The sequence below is a fragment of the Bactrocera neohumeralis genome, chromosome 5 (assembly GCF_024586455.1).
Source record: "Bactrocera neohumeralis isolate Rockhampton chromosome 5, APGP_CSIRO_Bneo_wtdbg2-racon-allhic-juicebox.fasta_v2, whole genome shotgun sequence".
Taxonomy (NCBI): Eukaryota; Metazoa; Arthropoda; class Insecta; order Diptera; family Tephritidae; genus Bactrocera; species Bactrocera neohumeralis.
The window spans coordinates 4,739,643-4,764,035 of NC_065922.1; the positions used below are offsets into that span (position 1 = coordinate 4,739,643).

The 24,393-nt window shown below is 37.0% G+C and overlaps 1 protein-coding gene across 4 annotated transcripts in view; it reads left to right on the plus strand.

The window, feature by feature from the left end:
• LOC126760390 (loricrin) overlaps window positions 1-24,393 on the plus strand; it is a 77,933-nt gene that overhangs the window by 24,354 nt on the left and 29,186 nt on the right. For 3 of the 4 annotated variants that reach the window (XM_050475984.1, XM_050475988.1, XM_050475986.1), the window contains one exon: window positions 1,900-1,954. The exons of the other annotated variant lie outside the window; for it this stretch is intronic. The gene's annotated coding sequence lies outside the window, so the exon portion shown is untranslated. The remainder of the gene's footprint in view (window positions 1-1,899; window positions 1,955-24,393) is intronic. 4 annotated transcript variants of the gene reach the window in all.

Genomic DNA, 24,393 nt, shown 5'->3' on the forward strand with positions numbered 1-24,393 from the left:
CGTAGTTTCACTTTTCTTAATTACTATCTCAAGTATGAGCGCGATCTGTGAATCTTGCCTCAAATTTTGTATTTCTCACCATATTTCAATGCGGAAAACCATTGCCAATATAGCAAAAGGCTTACTGTGATTCAGTTTTATCAAAAATACAAGCTTACGACCTTCAAAGACTTGCCTTTTTCTGGCCGACCTTCGACCTCTTCAACCGATGAAAATATAAAAAAAGCGAAGTTTATGGTGCTTGAAAGTCGTCAGGCAATGATTAGAAAGCTCAAAATCTTTCGCGAATCTATTCGAATGATTTTGGTGAGCATTTTGGGTATAAACAAGCGTTCTTGCTCGATTCGTCTCGATAAAGCCGAATTTTTTCATAGGGTGTACTGGTATGGTGTTAATTTCGATCCCACATTTAAGAAGAGAATTACAACTGTTAATGAGAAATGGATTAATGAGTTGAACATGCAAACAAGTCAACCAACATCGAAATGGAGGGAAAAAAACGAGCCGAAACCAAAAAAAACACGCCAAAGCCATTCAAAAATCTAGGTGATGTTCATTGTTTTTTTTTGGATATTCGTTGTTTGATGAATCATGAATTCTATCCGAAGGAACATACTTTCAATAAGGAATTCTCTGTCGAAAACGGCCGGAATTGTGGAAGAACCATTCATGGATTTTACACGATGATAATGCAGCATCGCACCGAGTCACGATTGTAACCGAAGTTAAAGCCAAAAATGAACCATCGCTCAACTACCGTTTTCACCAGATTGTGGTGTGGGGATTACTTTAAAGGCAACAAAATAAATATTAATGAATATTTAAATATTTTGCGTTTTATTATTAATTTTCGGGTCCTTTTTTGTCACAATCTATTTGCCCAATACTTTTGAAGAATTTTTTTGTTTCTTTTTGAATCTTAAGAAAATCTGATCTATCATTTCAAAAAAGATCAGCAATAGTCATCTTCTCATTCAGCTTCAATTTTTTGTCACTTACTGAGGAAGTATGCCTTCACTTTCAACTCTTGTATAAAATATCCTCCATACAAATGGTTTATATGGCTAAGTTCGGCCTCTTTCAAGTTTGAGAGCAAAAATGTAGAGATTAAGGGCATATTAAATCTTACATGTAACGTCTTTTTTGAAAATATGTAAAGCAGTTCTATAATGGCCTTTTAACTATAAAATTCCCACTAAAATATGTTCTAGGAGACCCTCACGTGTTTAAGTACTTCTTAATACCAGTTAAAATGCTCGAAGTTTTTCTCATGTGTGGTACATGTGGTATACGTAACTTCAAGTGCTCCAAATCTAATATTCTAAAAGCTTCAGCCTTGTTCAAAAACCTTCGAAAGTAATTAAAAAAAATAGGTTCATAGTAAGTTAAAACCCATCGGAAACTAAAGGAAAAACAACAAACATGAAAGGAAAATAACTCAGTAGCAATCTTAGATATCGAAAAGGCAGGAGAGAGGTGTAGCTAAATTTTTTAGGTATAAAAACGGGTTTTCTCGATTTCCGCCAAAACTACCAGTGCTACAGAAAAAAGTTATGTGGTAACGTTGTAGGTATTGAAATGATCTATAACTTTTGTATAGAGGATTTCTTCACATAACCTCGAAATTTTTGTTAAAAATTCACATAAGCCATTTTGGGTTTTTTATTTTTATGTTAACCAAGATTTTTTGCACTAAATTTGGTTATGTCACAAAAACTTAGTATTTTTGCTAATATAAATTTTTAGTTTTAACCCTAATATTGACCTAATATCGGAAAAAGCTCTAATTTTCAATAAAAAATTCACAAATCTTAAAAAAAGCTCTTCATTGGTCTCTTAGACTAATATTGTAACAAAATAATTATTTAATTTCTAACAATACCAATTCTTTCCTTGCAGCTTAAACCATTAGCCGATTTACTAAAAAATATTGACAAGCGAGTTCTAAGTTGAGGTAAGTGATTATTAAAAAATCTATTCAAACAAAATGATAAGCAATTTGACTTTGTTAAAAACAGATTTTGAAGTGTTATATGAAATTTACTAAAAGCTTTTATAAAATATAGTATAAATACTAACAACTTTAAGTGACATATTAATGGCAAGAGCTTGTCAAATCCATTTATGCTGCAGTCGAGCCAGGATAAGTCAACATTTCACTTTTGACAGGCAATCGGCTTTTGTAAAGTTTAATTAAATTTCAGACAACTCAATTTAAAATGCTCACTGCACAAGCTGTGAAGAGCTGATAATTGATAACAGCACTAAATATTGCAACAATGAAGTGACTATTTGGAGACGTGACGTGCGTATGCGGACTAAATAAGCTTTATTTTGCATTTGTTGCACTAAATAACTGAGAATTGCACGAGAAAATCACACTGGCAATTAAAGTATCACTCGCCCGACGGCTTTAAGGCAACAGCTGCCGCAACATGCAAACACTCGTAGCAGCACGCCGCGCTCCTTGGCCGCCAGCCGAGCCGAGCCGAACGACACCGACTTGTGTCAATTTGCATATTTATTACATCAACATATTGCGCTTTTAGGCGAGCATGTCTATACAAGTGCAAATTTACTCATATGCATGTGTGTGTGTGTGTGTGAGCAAGTGGGCACACATGAACAACTTGCAGCTGCAACAACACCAAGAGACGCTGCAAAAAAGCAATTCATTTAGAAGTTGAATAAATTAATTTACAACAATTTATTGCATATGCATAGGCGCGCCACACAAACACACCCACACACACACAAGCAGGCATGTTTTCACTACAGAAGAAGAGCAAACAAACGTTTCCGCATTTGTGCCGGTTAGAGCAAGCAATGAATGCCATAGAATCAACAGCGTTTAGCTCGTTGCACGCTTTATACAAGTGCACCACACACACACACATGTATGTATGCATATTCACAGGCATAAATGCAGCTTTTAAGGCTGTTAGAGAATGCGGTGAAAGCATTCATTTGAATAGGTGGGCTGCATAAAGAGCCTCCGCACACACCAACACACTTGCATGCACATACTCACATACCCACACACACATAAGTAGATACGTGCATGTGTGAGCAGTGAAACCGCTTAGACCGCGTAGCCGAAACGGCAGAAAGCGCTCGACGAAAACTCGTCAGCATTTAATAAGCTGCGCTCGCAGGCAGCCACGACGATTGCATACTTTTAGGCACTAGATGCCGAGATGGATTCTTCAGCCAACAACCTGCATGCGCAATGTTTATTTATTTATGTGTATGTGTGAATGTGTGTCGTTGACTGTGTGCGCGGCGCATTAGTATGAATGCGCATTTATATTCTGGAGAAGACTCAACTACCTCAACTAATCTTATCTAAAGCTCTTAATGTTAATTACACTCAAGAGAGTAGTTACATGGCGCTTTTGTATGTTTTTTACTGTGATTCTTGTGATTCTTCGCATGAAAAGCCGCATATGCGAAATGTATGTGTAGTTAGTGATAATTATGTGAGTACTTAGAAGACTGGAAAAACGTATGAAATAGTCAAAAAAGTAAAAGTCACTCGGAAAATTATTTGTAGCTGCTTGAGCGGCGTTGCTGAATGGGCGGGGTTTCATATGGCGTCCTTGTGAGGACTAAATTCGTGTATTTTTGTTTTGTAAACAAACAACAAAAAAAATTACAAAAAAAAAAAAACATACGGCAACTTTGATTGCTCTGAAGCTAAATATCATTTACAAATAAAAAAGTTTCCATAAAAATAAACTTGATTGTGTTAGGTCGGTTTGTGTGGCAGCTACTACTACAGTGGTCCGATCTAAAAAACTTATTCATATATTGCGAACTAATTACATTCTCGGAACGTATGGACCGATTTCTTTAATTCTTAGCTCCTACCAAGAATAAAGGGTGACAATTGAGTTTAGCAAAATATTTCAGAAATATTTTCAGAGAGTATTTTATCCAACGTCTACCTGTAGCTCTAAAAAATATATATTTAAGGGAGTTCTGATGGAAGACGAAGCCCTTTCTGTTGATCAGTTCTGTCCGTTCTGTCATCAGTTTTTGACAGCGAAATGTTGAATCAATCGTTTGATCAGGCTGGAGCAGCTCATAGTGGATGACTCCTTTCCAATCCCACCAAACACTCAGCATAACCTTTCGAGGCGTCAATCCTGGTTTTGCGAACATTTGTTGAGCTTCAGCACGTTTGGACCATGATCTTTTTCACACTTTATTTGATTCACTTTTCGTCTCCTGTCACCATTCGCTTCCGAAATGGTTCGATTTCATTTCGTTTCAGGAAGGAATCGCAGATGTTCCATTAAATTTTTCACAGACAATTCATGTGATACCCAAAAATCGAGCTTCTTTTTATAGCCTGCATTTTTTAAATGATTCAAACCCGGTTTGATGATGAATGTTAAGCTCTTTACCGATGTCGTGGCTACTTATGTGACGGTCTTGGTCAATCTTTTCCATAACTTCATCGACTTTTTCAACGATAGGTCGACTAGAGCGAGGTTCATCTTTCATTTCGAAATTTTCAGAACGGAAACGAGCGAACTATTGTTGTGCTACACGAACTGATATAGCATCGTCTCCGTAAACTTCACAAATTCCATTGATGGCTTGCGTGGCATTCTTCAGTTAATAAAAAAATTTAAAAATATCGAATTTCTTCATTATTTTCACTCATTTCTGAACAGCTGTAACTTTTTTCAACTTTCCTGAATTTCATTTTTTTTTTGGTTAAATGAAGCCTAAGGTTTCACCTTTCCAACACTACATCGTATGTCACAATGTGATTAGTAGCACTGGAGATATACGACTGCAACGACATCTATTGACAAAATATGAAAATAATTTTTCGACTACCCAATATATTTGTTGATAGTCGTGCTTAGAAACTCATATTGTTATAAATTTGAAATCCTTCTTAATATAAATTTTACTAAAAACTTATCTCATTTTAGAGTAACCCGACTTTAGACAAAACACAAAAGTAACTACATTTTCATTAACTCGATATATTTTTTGCTGATAATATTTTTTGTCTTATTTTTGTGGAAATTTAAGGCTGAAAGCTTTTTCATTGGAAAATACTTTGTAAATATTGGCCCAACTTTCTTTAAAACAAAAGAGGTCAAAATATACATTTAACGCCTTTGATCATGAGACAAGACACGAAGTTAAAAAAGCTGTTCCTAAAGCCTTTTTTTACTCCAAGGTCAGATAATTGAAAAGAAAAACAATTATTGCTCTAAGCTACCTGAACGACTGCTGATGAAGAGACCTTATTTCGAAGGGCAAAACAATTACAAAGAACTCAAAACAATACCAGCTGTGCGTACGTTCGACCTGTATTTATAGCATAAAACATGACGTCCTTTGCATTTCCCTTACATACTCGCAAAATCTTCTAACGTGTCAACATCTCACGAATTCACACACTGAAAATATCATCATGTTAGGAAAAGTGCAAATCTCACGAACTAGAACTCAATCGATAAGTCGCCGTGAATACGAAGTCCTTTTGGATGCTGTACGCTTGATCAAATACGAAGCCCGTTTGAGTGCTGAAAACATTATCATGTCAGCAAATGTCCAAATCCAACCATGTGAATTGTATGACAGGTCATTTGATAGCCGCTTCATAACTAAAAACGAGTTGTTATGTCGCCGCGAATACGAAGCCCGTATGAATGGTTCCAAAGGCACAGTAGCAATAAATTATGAACGAAGCAGCATGGTGGAAAAATATCGAGTGCTCAAAGCAACAGTCTCCACTGAAAACATAGTCATGATTGGACCAAACGGCACAATTGTGGCAAAGAAGGAGTTTGAGGGGATACAATGGTTAAACGCTGCAGTTGCCACACGTATGCTCTTGACTTTGATATTCGACCAGCAGACTTTGGCCACCCACACGCTCAGCAGACTATCGAACGCATTCTCTTGCCCGGATCGTCTGTCGAAGCCGTCATTGGATTTTGCGAAGGTCTCCGATATCATTTATTGTGTTCAAAAAAGATTTGGTTGTACGGAAACGAAGATTGGCTTGCTGATCGTATCGACGTGCTCCGATGTAGCCAGATCGTTGAAAGGCAAGGACATTAAATAAGTAATGGAAATGTTAGATGTTTAATTTGCAGATATTCTTATATATTTAATGGAATAGAATTGGGATTTTATAAATACTTGTGTTTTTTACTTTTGTATTAAGGGTTTTAAACATCGCAATAAAATTCTTCGGCAATGGGATTTTTGATTCCGTGTAATAGATGCCTTTTTCGTGTTAAGAATTTTTCCTTGCATCTGAAAAGTCCCAGAATATTCTTTGGTGAGATGATCTCTCAATGCTGATTTTTACATAAGCAGGTAGCTGGGTGCTCCTAAGTATAGGATCTTTCTATACAAATTCCAGCGCCAAGACAAAAAAACTGTCTGAGACTTTTTTGAGTACTTCAACTTTTAAATAATAGGTTGTCAAAAAAGTCTTGCGGTATTTTCGCTAGTTGGCGCTGAAAGCGCGTAGTTCTAGTTTTATTCGTCGCATCGGGTCATGCTATACCTTTTTGGAAAGCTCATTTCACGCGCTAACACGTGTTTGATTGATTGTCGTTTCTTTTAAGTCGTTCCTGAGTTATAGCGTCGCAAACATGGAGCAAAATAAAGAGAAAATACGGCATACTTTACAGTACTACTACGGTAGAGGCAAAAATGCATCTCAAGCCGCCAATAAAATTTGTGCAGTTTATGGACCCGATACAATTTCCATTTCCACCGCACAACGATGGTTTCAACGTTTTCGTTCTGGTGTAGAGGTGGTCGAAGATGCGCCACGCTCCGGCAGGCCTGTCGTCGATAAAATCGCTGAATTGGTCGATAGAGACCGGCATAGTAGCAGCCGTAGCATCGGTCAAGAGCTGGGCATGAGTCATCAAAAATTCATTTCAATAAAAAAAAATTCAATAAAAATACCGCAAGACTTTTTTGACAACCCGTTATAACTGTTTTAACGCATTCTACATAAAGCAACGACATATAAGAAGAATCCGAAATATGTCGGGAATGAATCAGAAAAGAACATGCAACTCACACCACTTTGCAGCTATTTGTGTGGAGCGAGCAGTCCCCTTTGCCTTCAAACTAGCATGAAAATATTAAATGGACACTTTTGTGTCCATTGGAACTGGTCACCAAAAAACACATATACATAAGCTAAACAGTTATAAAAGTACAGGCCAACAGCAAGCACATAATAAAAACATATGAAAAATAATAAAATAAAATTCTGTTTAAAAGGATACAAGGGTAAATCAGATATAATAAATCGCTTCATTAAAGACAGATAAAAAGCCATTTTTTAGGAGACACATGAATAGTTCTGCTCGTGTATGACCTCATACACGTGCACGCGCGGCATGCGGCAAAACATTTCAACAGCCACAAAGTAAATAGAGAAATATAAAGCTAGTAAAACGGTTTTCATGAAAACAGAAGCTGATGAAAAGGAATGTGGCACTGTAAACATGACTGCGGCGAACCGAAATGCACAGTGGCTGTAGCAATGAAACTGGTAAAATGGCAGCCGAGCACAAACAGCGAAAGGGCCGAGTAAACAAAATATGATTAAATTTTATGTGGTATAATTTTAGGCGGCACAACACAGCAAACGGTACATGGAAGAGGCACAGCAAAGAGAGCAGAAGCGACAGCATTGTGTTTGTGCAGCGTGTGTGAAGACGGTTTGTGTAATATACTAAGCTGGGCATGGTAAGGAATATAAAATGGAAACGAGGCAGTTTTTTTTTATTTAAGTTTGCTTTTGTGAATACAGAAATTCGAATTAAACATGCCACAATTAATTTTCAATTTTTTCGGTTTTATTTTAAATATTTAATTTTGTACATACGAGTTTAACAGAATATATATTTATATACTTATATATATGTACATATATAAATATAAAATAATATTAAATAACGCTGCGTAGTATTCTGCATGCCAGCTCTTGTAATTAATGAAAGCGTATTGTAAAAGCGTGAAATAAAGACACACACACTGTCTCATACAAACAAGCGGCATTCAAATTCCATGCACACTCACTAGCACACAAGCACCCACACACGTGCGCTGCACGGACAATGGCGTGTGAAGGACAATATCGAAAAGCAATAAATAATCGGCGACAAATTAATTTTCACGGACATGCAAAAAAGTAATTTGCTTTCGCGCATTGATCCGTGAAGCGCGCACAGTGTGCGGCATCAGCATGTGGCATCTGACAACAACACTTGCGACTGCATTACCGTACACAAACCAGAAACAGCGGTGCAACAAGCAGCACAGTCAGCGAGTGATCACAACGCGCCGTCAAAAAAATCAAAAATTTTTCAACTTTAAATAAGTTCAGCAATGCGTGTGTTGCACGTATGCGCTTTACGCTCCACAAGCATTATGTAAGCGGTGTGTGTGCATATAATATGTTATTTTGAAGTGTGTAAATACGGCTTGTAACGTCCCTTCTATACCCGCACATACTTATGCACGTTTTCCGGGACGTTGATGCATGCGTTTATTTACACAACTGCACAATGGGACGTGTATCCGCAAGGTACCCTGTAGGAAATCGAACTGAGTCACACAATTCAGTAATTCAATGCCGGATTAGCACAACCTTCCTGGATGTCCGGTATAAGTCGATGGGTCCAGCGCGCTTTGAATGAGGAACTCCACCGCTTCTGCCACAAGTTGGTGCTCTTGTTCCTCTCCTCTGTCTTTTCCTATATTGTTTTAGGCGCTGATAGCTGATATGATCGCTCGAGCTCATCTCTTTGGATGTTAATGGGTGTCATACTGTCTAATTCTTCAGCAGAGAAGTAATCTCGCACTCTCCTATGGTGAGCTCTATTCGTTCTTCCACCTTCATGGCGCCTTCTGTTTTCAGCTCCGCCAGTTCCAGACTAACAGAAGAGAACCAATGGCGTAGACCCTTTAAACATTCATTGCATTTAGTTCTTAAGTCGACTAACTGTTTAGCCCCCGTCATACATGAGGTTCCACAGTAGTGGAACTAATACTGAGCCTTGGGGTACTCCACTCGAAATAGAGTAGATTTAAGTGTCTTCGTCCTGTCAAAAATGAGCCATCTGTTTTTAAAATAACTCGTTATAATGTTTATGAGGTATTCAAGAGCACGTATTTCATCCTGGGCTTTGATTATGTGTGTCCATTTTGCCGTGTTAAATGCATTTTGCTACTTACAGCACATTTCGCAGTATCGACGACTTCTCGTAGAGCGTCAATAGTGGATCTCTTTTTTATAAAGCCTTATTGTCTCTCTGATAATCCGCCAGCTTTGTTGGTTGCTAACTCCAAGTGGTTTCTTATTATATTTTAACTTTACCCATTGTGTGGAGCACACACAGAGGTCGGTACGATGAAGCTCCTTCAGTTGGTTTCCTTGGTTTACGGAGCAAAACCAAACGCTGTACTTTCTACGAATCGGGGAACACCTCTTCATTTATACAAGTACATTTTAGTGAACAGTTGAGGTTTTGAGCTTACAGCTTCCTTCAAGGCTCTGTTGGATATACCATCCAATCCAGGCGCTTTAGTGTTTTTGATTCTCTTCTTCCGTAACTAACGGTGGTGACTCTCCAATTTCGTTTCGTCGCTTGGCATATGAAATCCGGTCGTGTTTCGAGAATAATGTTTCGACGACTTTTCTCGTAAAAGATGCAGTTTTAGGTTGCTGCTGCTTGTTTTTAAATCTCGACATACAGGTTTTGTAAGCAGTTCCCCAAGGGTCAATGTTTGCTTCTTCAAAGAGTTTCTCGAAACATGATTTTTTTGAGTAATTGGCTAATTCAGAAGCTTCTTGTGGCTCTTAAATTCCTCTATGAGGCGACTTTTGTTCATTACACCCTGGTTATGCTGTAGACGCTGTATATGTATGAGTCATACAAAATATTTTTTAGAAAATAAATTTAAAATATTAAATAACAGATAGTCCAAGTATGTTTTAAAATTGCCTTAAAGTTCTAAGAATATCGCAGACCGTACTGTGAGACACGAGTATCTGCTCAAGCTTAATGAAAGATTTTCCCACAAGGCGCTCCTATGTAAATATGTAAACAACACTGCATAGGGGAGCCTCCAACCAATGACAATCCGGACCAGCTCTTTAATCTGCAACGCACACACAATAAACAAAACGGCCATTGTGGCAATGAGTTGAAGCGTTAAAGGAAACATGCTTGTTTGTCGGAGAACATGTCCTACACACACGAGTGTGCCTTGTGCGGCACAGGCTATTGTGTTGTTGCCTTTGTAAACAAGCGTTGGTAATGCGTTAAGCGAGCGAGCAGGATGCGTACGAAATACTCCACGGAAATTTAATTTTAAACACACACACTCATGCACATATGTATGTGTACCTTTCAACAAAGAAAATAGGAAATTGAAAGAAGACACGGGCACAAAAGCCGCAGAGAAGCGCTTAAATGCTGAAGACCAAAATGTCATTAAATTATAGCATGACAAAATTTGATTGAGGAAACTGTTAACAGGAATATAACATGGCTGTTGATTACATTTAAATAACTCTGTAAAAGACATAAAAAATGGATGTTCTTATGCAATTTATGCCCAAATACCTACATATGTACGTACTTATATAGGAATTATTTCATCAGCTTGGTTGAATTGTATTTTTCAAAACCCTGCTCAAAACACATTTTCAATATTTTAAAATTGAATTTATTCGATTTATTTAATTATATAAATTAGAAATTTCAAACAGGTGGCAACTCTCTTCCAAAGTATGCATATATTTAACTAGTTACTCTTATAATTTGCACTGTAAATCAATAATTACACATTTTGTAATGTAAAATTTCAAACAAGTGGCAACTTTCTTAAAAATGCTTTCAACTGTAAGCTTTTTCCAAACCAATTTAGTATTATTTTTGGATATTTTAAAGCAATTTATCTTTACCTTAAAACATTTACTGAATTAAAATTTTTAATTAGGTGGCAACCCAACGCAAATATGTTTTAAATTTTAAACTGTTACAAATATATGCAGTTTGCTATATTTATTTTAAAATTGAATTTATTCGATTTATTTAACTATATAAATTAGAAATTTCAAACAGGTGGCAACTCTCTTCCAAAGCATGCATAGTTTGATGCACATATTTAACTATTCACTCTTATAATTTGAGCTGTAAATCAATAATTAGCCATTTTGTAATGTAAAATTTCAGAATGGTGGCAACTCTCTTAAAAAATGCCAACGGTAAGCTTTTACCAAACCAATTAAGTATTATATTTGGATGCATTAAAGCAATTTACGTTTACCTCTTAATATTTATTGAATTTAAATTTTTAATTAGGTGGCAACCCAACGCAAAAGTGTTTTAAATTTAAACTTTGTTAAATACATGCATTCGTGGCAACCACGTTTTCCGATTTTTTTTTTCAAGTTAAAATTTTTAATTAGGTGGCAACCCAACGTAAATTTTAAAGTGTGTCAAATTCATGTAGTTTGGTACCCACGTTCTCCAAATTTTATCACCTGAAATATTGAAACAAAATAAGAAATAAAATTTTTCAATATTTATTTTTTCCATTACTCCATAACGGAAATTGCATAATTGAACCTTTTTCAACAATATAATTAGTATTTCAAATATTCGTCTATTATAAAATTTCGGAATTCACACTTACCGCTGGAAATATAATTTTAACTTCATCGTGAATTTATTGCCTTCCATCACATTGACAAGAGGCGGCGACAACAAACGCCTAAAGCCTCAAGTAGCCACACTGCTGCAAGTCGGCTCGTAAACGGTGCTTCCTCCTCACCAAAGAACGCCACTTCACTTGAGTGTGCTACAAAATGAAGGCCCGTAAGGTCAATAACATCATTTCCTGTAGCGCCAACAAACTACAACAACAATAGCAACACGAGACATGCCCAACGAAATCAAGTAATTGCGCCTCTTTAACCAGCTTAAAGAAGAGCGAGCCCAACAAAACACACACACACACAGAAACAAGCAAGAGACGGCCAAAGCACAAGGATATGGGCCAAGCGCAGGGAGCGGATCAGGCGCAGACCAGACAGACGATGACAATAAAAGCAACACAAAAATTTAACAACAAAGGCAATGACGAGCTGACAGCAAGCGCACGAAGAGCACGGTGCTGCAAGAACAACAAATAATTTGAAGACTCCTTTAGACACTGGACATTTCGCTACTGAGCAAGAGCTGGGCCCACTAACATATTTACAATTAATAAGTAACGGCATAGAGCACCGTTACTTGGCGAGGCAATGACTTTGGAAATTTCTGTTCATAGAAAGTTGTCTCCCTTTTTCTTTATCGCCGCTGCCCTCGCGCCGCAGCAACATAATTTATTTGACCACTTTGTAACGGCGCAATCAATTTAGAAATGGCAAAACACGCTATTTAGTAAGGCACGTTATAAGTAATAAATTGAGTTACTGCAAGGCGAGAACGTTTTTTCTGAAGCTCCTTCGGCTCTTTGGGCATAAAAGTCTGAGATTTGCACAATTACTACAGAAATACAAAGTCATTGCGGGAAGGAGAACTTCTAGACGGTGGTTTAAGTGTTTTGTTGAATTTTGATGATAAAAATATCCGAATCAGTTGGACACTTTTGCTAATTTTTTAATATATTTACATCATAAGGTTTACTAATATTAAATTACCCAACCCGCGCTAGAACAAAATCCTTCACAGCACTACAATTATACACAGCCATGCCCACCCTTCGTAATATATGTATCCATATTTTGACAGCATACAACAAAAAAATTGAGTGCTAAACTGCCACTAAGCTATGAATGCTGACCCACATCACCACGTGCCACGGCGTATGAGTAACGTGGAGGAAAAAATTCCGTACAGCAATTTCCTCCGCACAGTTTTGAAAAAATTAATTCGAAAAAAATTCATGTCGCAATAAATCTCGCAAGCTCTTGCGGCGCCCACATAATAACGGTACCGTAAATTGGCGCACCTAATCCTCAAATTGCGGAAAGCAATTGGCTCAATGCTCCCCCGCCAGCATGGACATGCGCCGAGTGGCTTGCCAGCCGCTGTGCTGCCAAACGGCTGTTTGAAACTTATTTAAAATTCATTAAATTACCCGCCGAAACTCACACAAACACACACATACGTTTACATACAGCGAGCGCTGGTGCTCAGCAGTGAGCTGAAGAATAACAATTGGCGCGCGGGCGCAAGCACTTCAGCAGCGAAATGAAAACCAACGAACGCAAACAAAATGAGTCCAACGCACATTTTTGGCGTGTAAAATAAATAAACCACACACACACACATACACATATGTACATTAATTGTTGCTGTGTAGTGTTTGTGTAAGTGGAATATATACTCCGCAGCGCGCTACTTGTGGGTAAAAGTGGATTGTGGAATTGAAAATAATGCCGAAAGTGGCTTTAGCACAAAAGAAATGTAACTGTAAAAAATAGCTTTTAATCTGAGAGTTTCATTTACAACAGCAAACTGTAGTGAATGTGCAAAAATGTTTATTATTTCAGGAAATCGCTTTAAAACGCGCGTCGAGTAAATGGGTTTTCATTTGCGGTAAATAATTGCGAAAAAAAGTGTGCTTGTAGAAAATTTAAAATATAAGATTTGTGTGAGATAATGTGTTTAAATGATGTTCGATTATTTACTGCGACTCGTAAATTTTCGCTCAGCATATAAACTTTTTCCGGAAGGGAACGAACTTAAAAAGGAGAATAGGAGCTGAAGTCTTGAGTCGGTGTTCGCCATCATCTCTAGTTTCAGACTAGTAATACTTTACATTGTAGCATCTTTTAAAGTTAGGTGTCTGCCATCAAGGTAGCGGTAGATATCGTAACATCACTTTTCAAAAGTTCACAAGCGAAGGAAACAAAATTTGATTTTTGGTTACAAAATGGTTACATACTGGTTGTATTTGAAAGCGGAAACTGAAAATTTAATGCTATACGTATATATGTATGTAATATGATGTGGTGAATCAAAGGCAACAAAAAATTGATGATACGTTGTTTTGCATTTTAGGTGACATATACTGCTTTGAAGTGCAGTCTCTTTTAAAGAAATGTACTTTCATTCTGATAGCTGAGCACTTATACTGGATTTGAGCACGCTGAATATGTAACTGTTTAAGTTTTAGAAGTACATGGCCTCATTAGCAACATATTTAAGTTTTTTTTCCATACTTGTTTCATATTAGGTGCCCGCTCACAGCGGAATCGCCGGAAACTGAAAGGCCAAGCTAGGGAGAGCACCTTTATCCAAATTTCATTTGATTAGAAGCGAGTCGATTGTTTAATGTTCCCTTGCCCTCTAACTTGGCAGACACTGCTCAACAACCAGAACGTGTGAAACTGCGAAATTCTTCTGGCCCGAAGTTAACCATAAGCGGTCCTCCGAACTATTTTCACTTAGAAAAGTCAATCTTGCAGCAATTGTAAGTATTCCGGCTGAACACTGTCCAATAGGCACACACGCGGTACGACTAAATATTATGTAGAATGTTTTTTGCCAAGACTGCTCCACATCTTTTCACTTTTTTAGATCCCAGCGAAGTGGTTGGGATTCATATTACCCGCCTTAATAAATTTATGGCACGCTCAAACGCTTATTCGATCTATTAGGTGATGATAAGGAGTTTTTGGGTAACGCTATGGGCAAATATTTGTTTAAGTGGGTTTCATTAATCCCACGACGTAACTTAACCCTATATATAAGATGCATTCTAAAGTTAACATGACTTAAAAAAAAACAGAACAAATGGTTTTTTCGGCAAAATAAATTTATTTTATTCAAAATATTCTCCTTTTGTTTCAATACAGCTTTTTGCATGGTCCAAAAGCATGTCGAACGTTGCAAGCCTTTCGAGTGGCCTCTACGTCTGCATAACGCTTTCCTTTCATGGCTCTTTGTTCGAAGCTCATTTTCGCAGCGATAACACAAACATACTGACACTTAAAACGCAATAACTTCACTTCCAATCAATGAAATGTCGTGAAATTCTCACTGGACAATCGATAAAGATAGCAGATTCTAACGATTCCAGTCGACATACAGATGGCGCCGCCAGGGGACGCTAGATTGCAAAAGTCCTGTTTACTTTGGAATGCACCTTGTATGTAAACCAGCAATACCAGGTTGTTCAATAAGTTTTGTCGTTTTTTAGGAAAAACACAAATTTATGATTCTAAATGCACTTTAATTTTCTAATCTATGGATGTCATCCCTGAAGTGAGAATCCGAAAGATCTGCAAAATACGTTTCAACAGCCGTTATGACCTCTTCATTTGATGAAAAACGCTTGCCACGCGTAAATTTTTTGAGTTCTGGAAACAAATGGAAATCGCTGGAGGCCAAATCTGGTGAATACAGTAGACGCTCCAACAATTCGAACTTTAACTCATAGATTTTAGCCATTATTAAAATGCTTTTGTGACACGGTGCATTGTCCTGATGAAAAAGATTTTTTTCTTCTGCAAACCGGGTCTTTTTTCACCAACTTTTTCCTTCAACTGGTCCAATAGATTGCAATAATATTCAGAATTTTACCAGTTTCCAAGTAGTCCACAAACAAGATCGTCCTGCATCCCAAAAAACTGATGCCATACTCTTATTGGCCGATTTCCGAACACGAACTCGTTTCGAAGCCGAACAACCAAGTTCACACCACTCTTTAGTCTCTTGTTTTGATTCAGAATCATGGTGATAGACACAAGTTTCATCCATAGTGATGAATAGACGCACGAAATCCACTTTATCCTTTTTAAAACGCTCCAAATGTTGCTGAGAAAGTCGCATTCGAATGTGTATTTGTTCCATTGTTAGCGAATGCGGCACCCATTGTGCACACAGCTTGCTAAAACCCAAAATTTCACTTAAAATATGGCTCACACTGCCTAATGAGATATGTAGAGCCTCTTCTAAATCTCTCTCAGTCAATCGACGATCTTCCAAAACCATATCCTGTATTTTGGCTAAGATTTCTGGTGTTGATGCGCTTTTTGGACGTCCTTCACGTGGATCGTCTTCAAAGCTTCTACGACCACGTTTAAATTCAGCAACCCATCTTTCTACGTTCTAATTGTAGGTGAATAATCTTTATACAATTTTAACATTCGTTCGTGTATTTCTTTTGATGCTACACCTTCCAAAAATAAGAATTTTATCACTGCACGGTATTAAATTTTTCCATTGTAAAAAAATACTGTGACAGGACGAGTGGCTTGTAAACAAAGAATGAATTGACAGATTGAAATGAAACTTGACATACGTTCATATGAAGAGTGTACCAGAAAAAAAAATGGGCAAGCAACGCCCCCTATTATCGAACGACACAACTTATTGAATAACCTAATAACCTGGTACAAAGGTAATATCGAAAATATGTGTAAATTTTGGGACGAATCTAGAAATATGCTAAACTGTTAACACAATTCTTATAACTAAATACCTTAATTCAAACAAACAAAAATATTATTATACTTGTATAATCCCGATTTTCATCTGTCACATTCCTTCTTCCTAATGATCCACTTCAAAGCTATAATTTCTACACGAAAGTACTTGTTTTACCACCAAACGCTGTTAATTATGCCACAAACCGCACACACACACACACAACATTTTACAATAAACGAAATTAAGCTATCAAAAGTAAAACACGCACTCGAGCGGAGGCAAACCATAAATAAAAGAAAAACGCCTCAATCACCTCCACTTAATGCTACTTGTTACAACAACAACACTAACATCAACAAAAAAAATTAATTTAAGCCCAGTAATTGGGTTACGTGCAAATTGCGCCGCATAAACTTTACAACAAATTTTTACTTATAGCGGTCCGCATTGCTTCCTGCTTTTTCGGATTAAAATTGCATTAACTGTGCGACGGATTTCAATGTTTTTTTTTTTTTAATTTTTTCGGCAGCACCACTCATAATCGCAGCAAGCATAATGTCCTCCACATCCTTAAACAAAAACAAATTTTAATATCATAAAAGCTCGTAATGTTGCTGGCGTCTTGCCCGCTTCTATGGGAGGACGCGACGTTTCTATGCGCACAAATTTCGCTTTTCGAAGCTGATACGGCTGTGTCCCAGCTTGTTGTTGTTGTATTTGTACGCAATATTAAAAATATTTATTGCTGCAACACAAAATGCGAAGCGAAGAATACGAAATTGGAATGTTTTGTGATAGGAGCGGAGCACAAAGATTGAGCGGCAGAAGGCAGGAATCTGTAATGAGGCGTAACTCGCGAAGAAAAGGCAATAAAAATATTTTTTATTGTTTAAGTTGTTATTGTATTTTGTTGGAGAACAGTAGGAACATGCTCTATTAAATATTGAAATTTCTACTTAAAGCGAATTCAATAAATATGAAAGTCTAAATATAAATATATAGGACCACAATATTAGCTATACAAAAGTTCTATAAAATAAGTACTTTTAAATTTACCACTGCTTAATACTAAGCAAAAATTCCTCATACCCCCCCATATCAATTTAAGGCTCTGATCCCATCCGTCCGAGAAAACGTAACAGGCTCTCACTTATTATCAACAGCACTTACTTACCGCACTTCAGCCCCATTTTTATCCCACTTTTCGCCCTATTCAGCAAGCACTTTGGCTCTTACATATTTCTTTTCATCGCTCACAAAGCTACTTTATTTCGCTTGTTTTGCGGGTGTTCTTGCTCCATTTCATCGTCGAAAGCGGTGCCGTTGTCGCTGGCATTATTGCCACTTCAAAAGCCAATGTTGCCATGCTTTTTAAAAGCATTTATGCCCGCACGGCTACGTCGTTTAAAAGAAAACACGTTTCCAAAAATGAAAAATCCGAAATAATTTTAATGAGAATGCAATTAGGTCGCTTATCACTTTTCAGAGGTAAATGAGACAAAATTGGAAAACAGCACAGGGGATAGAAATTAAAATTGAGAGTAATATAATTAAAAAGAAATGTATACTTTAAGTGCAATAAGATTGTAGAGATATTGGATAGATTAGGAGAAATTAACTTTGAAACTCAAATATTTAAATTTTTTACCCAGGGTCGAATGGTCTTCTTCATTTCCTAGTTTAAAATACACGATGGTACGATGGTTGCTTTTTATATTTTGATATAAAAGAACAACAACAAATATTAGTTTTCGAAAATCGCTTTAATGTTTTTCAAAATATTCTTCATTAATATCTGCACAATCTTGCATTCCTTCGAGTCGCATGGCAAAACACTTTTGCCACTCTGATTGAGATGTCGCCAAAACATGCCTTTTGAACACATCAACCGCCTTTTCAGGTATCGGAAGACGTTGACCTATTAGATAATCTTTTACGTACGGGCACAAAAAAAGTCTTTCAGCGCAAAGGCAGGATTTTCGACTTTCGGGAATTCATTCTGCTTGTCGCGCTCTTTATAGGGCACTGCAGACCCAGGAAACACTTGTCCAATATGAGCATAGTCTCTTGTGCAAACTGCCGGTTTTGCGACATAGAAAAGGAAGCTCTTGAATCCCTGATTCTTGATTGCCCAGCAATTTGTAGAAGCAGGGTCAAGTTCCTAGAATCTACCAACGCGGACAGAGATCACAGCACCTCAGCAAACTCATGAAATTACTCAGAGTGCTGGCCCTTTGGGACCATATGTAATATAAGAGAGTTCACAATAGACCATAGGTCGCAGTGCAAAACCTCAATTATTTTCTATCTATCCTTCTAAAGCAGGACTATATGGAGGATGACTCAACAAAACGATGTTTTGATTGCTCAAATATAAGTTGTTTCAGTCGATGTGTGAGAGCTAGCATTGCGGTGGTGAAGAGAGATCCGTTTTTGGTGGATGGTTTTCCTGATTTCTTGAAACAACTGGCAAACGACTACCAGTGTAATTGAAAGAATTTTCTGTTTGGCATTGTTCTAGTGGTATGGTTGCGACATGTTCAGTTTTCCCAAAAAATAGGCAACCATTTGCTTGAAAGTGCTTCGTGCGCAAACAACTTTTCTGGGACTCGGCTCATCCTGAGGGCACTTTACTTTCAGGCTTATATGCGTAAGTCGACGATTGACAAATTGATTTTGAACGGCCTTCACGTAATTCCTCTTGGTCTTTGTGGAGCTTCAACACCAAAAATTAAATTATGTTCATTATTTCACTATTGCTGAGTTAATCCACGTCGAAAGTTATAAAAAGTAACCGAACGGTAACGTACGCTATTTATTTCCAATTTTTTGCCGAGATGAATATTTTCAGTTACTGTAAACAACACAAATTTCACGATAAAACTGTGAGTTTCCAGTTTGAATAGAATAGAATTTGAAAGCAATCCACCATTTCGCTGAGTCTTAGCTGCATAAAATTATAGGAGAAAATGCAGAAAATGCAGAAAAACTTACATACATCGGAACCATAATGCTCCTAAAGCATAAAACCTACCACCGATGCATATTCAAACGTTACCTTGTTGCTGTGCCTTGCTGCAACAATGTATGCCACTTATGTTACAATGTTTGGTTACATTGCAAATTTTACTGTCGCCATGGGTTACTGTTGTGGCAGCGTTTTAATTTTGTTTCATTAAACTTTCAAACTTAAGAGGGGTGACACCCTCAAACTTTGCCATGCACCGTTACTCCGCGGTGACATTACCGGTACAGTTAGCGCAATAAAACCGAATGGGCGCAGCAAAATTTTCGAACAGCAGTTAACTAGTGTGTTTGTATTTGTGTGCACATATGTATGCGTAAATTTATCGCTTTATAAAACTTGGCTCAAATGTAGAGTTTTCGAATTTTCATTGCCACTTTGGCATAAGCACACTTTTGCCTTGAACTGATTTTTCAGAGAATTTGAAAATTATGTGAGGAATTTGGTTTGAGCTCCTTTGTTTTCATTTTAAAAAATATTGAATAACCTGTGAAAAATGTGTAACTCCCACTCCGCTTGCAAAGCGCTACTATTTTGATGTTCTAATTTTATAAAGCGACGTTCCGACGTGATGGATTCATATTTGTGTTTTTTTGAGCATAGATTGATCTTCGAAAGTGCAGCAAGTGGCCGGACAAAACCGGATCAATTCCTTTGACGTAGAACCGGATTCATATCTTCATATTTGGACACAAATTCATCGACGTTGATATTTTTTGTAGGTTTCGGTGTATCATCAATGAGTTTAGACTTAAAGTTTAGTTATCTTATTTAATAAATATTTTGTAAGGCATAAATTTCGTACAAAACTAAGAGTTTTTCGATTTATAATGTTTTTTTTAAATAGTTTATAAAATTCATAAGAAAAAACTTAGCATAAAATAATTAAATTTTAACCGATAATAGCTTTTGAACGATTAAGTTTACGAAAAAATCGTGAGAGAACATTTTTTGGAGCATTAAATATCCTATAAAATACGAGGTATTTTTTCAAGTAGTTGGATTTTTCTCATAATAAGAAAAGAATAAAAACTGGAAGGCGGAGGACTTTGTCGTTACAATTAAGAGCTCATACTTGGAGAAACTTTCTTAGAGGTGTCTAAGCACTTATTTTTCAGATTAATAAGCGAAAAAATAATCCTTATTCTTACCCACCCTAATGTGTGCATACAAGTATATTTATAAATGTTTTCTATCAAACTTGCTTCAAAAGCCTTGCAGCGATTGGAAATATTACCTGCATTCTTCACAAAACAGTTATAACCCAATGCACCACGAAACGAAAGTGTTTCCTTTTGTTGGTCACTGAAGATGAGGTGCCTGGAGCACCTGAAGAGTCTTCATTTTATCGAGCTTTGTGTATGCTCGACACGATTGGAAAAGTTTAAGAAGCATACTTAGAAACCCCTTGGAGTTAGCAATCCAAAAAGCCGGCGGATTATAAGAGAGGCAATTCGGTTTATAAAAAAAGGTCCACTATTGACGCTTTAATAGAAGTCGTCGTTGTCGTGGTGAAAAATGGTAAGATAGTACAAAAACATATTATACGCTGAATACACTGGATGTGAAGAACGCGTTCAACTTTGCTCCATTAAGGGAGTTCTGCATTGACCGAAACAAATGGTAGTCCGATGGTGCAAGGTCAAGGCTATGTGGTGGACGCATCAAAACTTCCCAGCCAAGCTCACCATGCTTTGTCGTGTTTGATACACTTTTCGTCTCCTATTACCGGTGCATCTTTCACATCGAAATTTCCAGAAAGGAAGCGAGCGAATTTCTTCATTATTTTCCCTCATTTTTTAACAGCTGTAACTTTTTTTCAACTTCTCCAAATTTATTTTTTTTTGTTTAGTTAAGCCTAAAATCTCTCCTTTCCAGCACCATATGGTATGACAGAATGTGATTGGTAGCACTGGTGATATAGGGCTGCAACGACGTCTATTGACAAAATACGAACATATTTTTTTATTATTTATTTATTTTTTTTTTCTCCCATGAAGTAATACCAAAACCAGCACTGTCGTGGAAGAGATATGAGTTGAGAGTAGGTTAGGCTTAGTTAGTTTTAAAGCTTTCTCCACAGTAAAAAAACATCAAATTGGGTTTCGTGCGTTTAAAAAACTGTCAAGTGATCTTATTGGACTGTTTGAAACCCTAAAAAACAAAACAGTTTTCAGCGGAGCTAGATTTTGCAGCAAGTTATAGATATTTTTGTAAGCACAAACACTGAGTTTGTTGGCAGAGTTTAATGCTCAACACCAAAATAACCAATAAACTTGAATGTATGGTATACTTTAAACTCATGCATACATATATGCTGGACATGGGCTACTGCAATTAAGTCAAATTATTTTAAAAAATCTCAGTTAAATTCTACAAAAATTAAAGTGTTTTTTCTTTAAACCCATGGTTATTTAAATTCAACTTTGCCAACTCATTAAAAAATATATTCCCGTTCTTCTAAATCTTGTATGTATTGAGAACTTAAAACCCTTGCCACATCACGTTTTACAATTGCTTCGCTGGTAGTACCGTTAAAAAACTGCCACTTCCTCTTCTTTTTAATGCCGAATAGTCATACGTCGCGTAATATGCCCGTTACATAACGTACCAGCAACCGTCGAAAGTTGGATTGTGTCTATTGGAGTTTCTCTTTCTTTGTAATTTTCAGCTTCTTCTTCCGCGGCGCGTTGTCACTTCCAGCGGCCTGTTAAGTTGCATGTTGTCTTGCCGTTGTGCCACTCGACTTACACTTGTTCGTACAACATTCGCCGCTGCCGATGTGAACAATACTTTTCGCCGTTTTTGTTGTAGCTGCTTGTTAGCGCTAAAGAGTGGTGGAAGAACAAGCTGTAAATAGTGAACTTTTGCAACTTCTTTAAGTTGACGACAAATTGCTGGAAGCCCGTGCAAGCATTAACGGTTTTCTTTAAGCTTTTAATGTGACAGAAATTAAAGAAAAATTGTATGATGACGCGAAGTTTGAATTTTGAACATTTCTTTTAACTATATATAAACTAAATTTTGGGCTGAAACCCCAGATCCAGATCCAAAAATATGTCTGCCACTTCTTCCTAGCGATTTCTGTATTTTTTTTTTGTTTTGAGTAAAATGTGAAGGTGTTTTAAGTATACATGTATGTATTTGCGATAATATTTACCGCGCTGCCATCTACAAGCATTCTCACCTTTGAGCTCGCCCATTTGTTTTTCACTTCTGCAAATCTGCCGCGGTCCTCTGTGTATTTAGGATTTAGTAGAGTGAAAAATTAGATGTCATTGCTGTGCACCTCCTCGTAAATTCAACAGCTTCCGGTTAAGCCTTCCCATACGTCTTACACACACATGTTTTTGTTGTTTGTGTTTTGTATTTCTAAGAGCACAGCAAGTATTTTGTTGTTTCCTATACGTTTGCCACTCCATGCGCTATTCTTTTGTTGTGCCACATGTTTATTTGCGCGCACCTACTTCCAAGTACCTGCAAGAGCACTTCACTCCGACACACACACACACACGCACTCGCACCCGAAAAGCTGCAATGCTACGAAGCATGCTTTTAGGCGCCAACGCCGCACTTCAGACTCTGCGCTTCGAGTGGCCACCACATATTTTTCAATTTCACTTCGCTCTATGCACTCCGAGCGTGTGGGTATTGTACTTATTGTTAGTTCGGCTTCTTGTTGTGCGGTTCCACATAGCATGTGGCATGCGGCAGGCGGCAAGCGGCATGTAGCAGTCACTTGTCAGACATCGTAGTATTCTTATATGCACATGTGTACATGTAATGAGCAAGTACATTGGAAGTATGGTGAAAGCCGCATTGTTGAGCTTCGGGTGCTACAAATTTATGCCACTTCAATGAGCTTAATAATACGTCACAAAAAAGAAGCGCTGCCCCTGCCACGCTACCACGCTGCTTCGGCGAGTTCGTGCACATTTCGTCTGCTTTTCACTAAACATTTGTTGATTATTTGAATTTATGACTAACCGAGTGTGTATGTGTGTGTGAGTGTATGTGGTATTGCAGCAGAGGCCAGTGACATCTCGTTGTTGGCAAGGGTTTGTTAGATGTGTGGGCAGTCGGAGATTTAAAAAACTGCATATTTGTTGGAAAAGAAAAACAAAAGCCTCGGAAAACTTTGAAATGTCTGACAAGCGGATGCCAGACTATTAGCATTCTACATTTGTTCTTTGCTCACAGCACATTTGTTCAATGTTCTTAAGCTTTAAATGTTATTCTTGTGAATAATTGAATAAAAACTTACTAAATATATAGGATTATAGCCAAAAATATTTCATAATTTTTTTTTTTAAAGTGATGAATGATAATAATTTAGAAATGAAGACAGTGGGCGTAGAAAATGATTTAAATTCTGATATATAAATACGCATATGATATGCATTCATTTTTGGCGATGATTATCTCATAAACACTTAACTTAATCAGAAGATTACTGGAAACCCTTTTTGTAGAGTAGTAAATTTCCAAACTTCTAACAAAGCGATTGGATTCTTGATTTTTTCAATTTAAACAATTTTTTGCATTAAATTATAAAATTTCTAACCTTAAATAATCAAATTTCAACTTTAATATTTTTGAAACGGTCAAGTTTAAGGTATCGTCGCAGTGTGACGCTCTGAAAAATAATTCGCGATTTTTTTTCATGTTGAAATTAACCAATCAGTCCGATTTTTCATAAATAAATACATTCATGACGAATACAAAATGAGTTTTTTTTTTAATTTATTTATTGGGTGTATAATAGTTAAATAAATTATTGAAATAACACGTAAAATAGATCCTGAACGATGTCCACGATTGCGACCGCAATTTCGATCTAAAACAAAAATTTGAAAAGTTTATTAATCTGTGGGAAAGTCGCTATCGCGCTATGGATTTTTTTTTTTT